Below are 2,817 nucleotides of genomic sequence, written 5' to 3'. Positions count from 1 at the left end.
TTCTTCAATGAATTTCCATTTCTCGCACTACTTTTGCTGTAAAGAAACACACAACATCCCTTTGCTCTTCTTTTTAAACTTCCATTTCTATGTTTTCAGCACTACTGAGTGCAGTGGACGATCAAAGTGTGCACATGCTCACTCTAGTTATACGAGCATGCACATGTTTCCCTCCAACGGTGAGTTTGAGACCTCAATGGTATTATATGGACCACAACGTCATCTTCAAGTAGTGGCATTGCCATTGCCATATTATGATCCTTTAAGCGGTTTTCATTTTACAACCTCCAGTTTATTTCTTTTGCGATGACGCTAATAAACGGCAGTCAAATGAAAATGAGACAGATGGAAAAAAGGAAGTAAATTGTTTATTATTTTAAAAAATCGCCATATATGTTAGTACATTTACCCACCTGCGAGACAAGACAGCCAATGCCTTTATGGAAAAACGTTTGCTGTTGTTTACATAACCATGATTGTACACGGCTGTGCACCTGCTTTGTGTGAAGCAAATCAATGGCCACAAATGTCTTTCTTCAGGGCTCCAAAAATATGGAACTGACATGGGGAGAGATGGAGACTGTATGGACGATGTGTAAGGGCTTCCAATAGCAGTGTAGTCGAAATGATATTGGAAACATGTGGGGCCACTCACATGTCTCTCAGTGGGATAGATGCATTAACACTTATGACAATTACTTTTGAAATAACATACACTTTACTTGCCTTTTTCAATCTGCTCTTGTTTTCATTTGACTGCGTCTTCTATTTGAGTCATTTAAATAATATTTTTCAGTAATGCTTAATTGGTACTAAACCTATCTTACAAGTTACAATACGTCTCTCTGTGTGTGTGTGTGTGTGTGTGTGTGTGTGTGTGTGTGTGTGTGTGTGTGTGTGTGTGTGTGTGGCTCTGCCTGCCATTAGCACTCATTACTCAATGTGAATATAGAGCCAGTTGTGTTTCACAAGAATAATATTTTCCGAGTCCTTGTTGGTTGTCTCAAGATGTCATTTTCTTCAAGGTATTTATTAATGTTGGAACACAGTATGTGATCCAAAGTCCTGTTACAAATTAATCTCAGTGATATGGGTCTATAATTCAGGGGATTTCTTCTTTTACCATTTTTGTGTATTGGTGTGACTTGTGAAACTTTCCAGTCCTTAGCCATGGATCTTTCATTGAGTGTGATGTGTTGGTGAATGTGCCAACACCTTGTAGATAGAGGAGGCCGAAATGCACGCTATCTAACGCAGACGGGCGTGAATTCTGGAACAGGATAAGTAGTGAATTCTGATAAGAAAAGTATGCAGCTCCTCAAATACTTAACTTTTATTTATCCTTGTTGTGAATACAGCATTCTTGATGAGACATTTCATACGATAACTATCAAACTATGTAAGGCTAATGGCGCCTTGCTAAGTCGTAGCCATTAACTTAGCTGAAGGCTATTCTGTCTCTCGGCAAATGAGAGCAAAGGCTTCGTCCGTATAGTCGCTAGCAACGTCGTCGTACAACTGGGGCGAGTTCTCGTACGTCTCTCGAGACCTGCCGTGTGGTGGCGCTCGGTCTGCGATCACCCAGTGGCGACACGCGGGTCCGACATGTACTAATGGACCGCGGCCGATTTAAGCTACCACCTAGCAAGTGTGGTGTCTGGCAGTGACACCACATTCCTCCCCCGCAAATCGGCGAACGGTCGTGTTGTAAGGCTTCCGCCCGCCGTGGGGAGGACCCCATGTTGACGTATGCAATGAGGTGGGGAGCCTAACAACAGGCGAGGCTGTGCCACCCGCACCCGGCCATTCGGTCCGAGGGGTGCTAGGAAATGCCTGAAAACCTAGTCCAGGGTGCACGTCAACATGCGGTGTATGCGCCCGTAGAGAGACAGGAGGGGCTGAAGGGTCGACCTCCATGTGGTCGGGGCACCCGACGGACGAAGACGACATCTGGTCCGGAGCGGGCAAGAGTTCCATGGCGGAGGACAGCGGGTCACGGGAAGCGGACGGCGGCGCGTGACCCAGGGAGGCGCTTGGCGGCTGCAGCGAAGCGTCCACTGCGGGTGGCGCCGGCTGCGGCGGCGGCGGCGCGACGCCATGGGGCAAAATGGAAGGCAGCGTCGGTAACACCTGGGGATGAGGAGAGCCAGTAGATGGGTCCCCAGGGCGCTGACCCGACGGCACCGTCGCTGAAAGCAGACGGGAAGCGGCAGAACCCGCGCTACGACAGAGGCGCAGCTGATTGAGATGCCGACGCACCTCACCAGAGGCCCCCAAAACCAAATACATCGCGCGGCCGAGGCAGCAAAGAATGCGCCCTGCGAGCCAACGCCGTGAACCGCGATAGTTTCGATAGAAAACAACGTCGCCAGGAGCAAAAGCAGTAGCCTGCCGCTGCACTGGAACCTGATGCGGCGGATGCAGCAAAGACATCAAGGTTCGATGAGGACGACCATGGAGCAACTCAGCCGGCGAGCGACCATCGCGGGGCTGAGAGCGATACGAAGACAAAAAGAGCAACAATGCGTCCTCCATAGAATGCGACTCTTTCAACTTCAACATCTGTGACTTGAAAGTCCGGACCAACCGTTCAGCGGCACCGTTTGACTCAGGCGAAAACGGCGCGGATGTCAGATGTTGAATACCATTGGCCTTGCAGGATGACTGAAATTCTGCGGACATGAATTGCGGGCCATTGTCGGAAACAATAGTCTGGGGAAGACCTTCAATGCAAAAAATAGCGGACAACGCTTGGATTGTGGCAGATGACGTCGTGGAAGACATCCGGACAACAAATGGAAAATTACTGAATGAATC

This window comes from Schistocerca nitens, chromosome 6 (assembly GCF_023898315.1).
Source record: "Schistocerca nitens isolate TAMUIC-IGC-003100 chromosome 6, iqSchNite1.1, whole genome shotgun sequence".
Taxonomy (NCBI): Eukaryota; Metazoa; Arthropoda; class Insecta; order Orthoptera; family Acrididae; genus Schistocerca; species Schistocerca nitens.
This window is presented reverse-complemented; position numbering follows the sequence as displayed.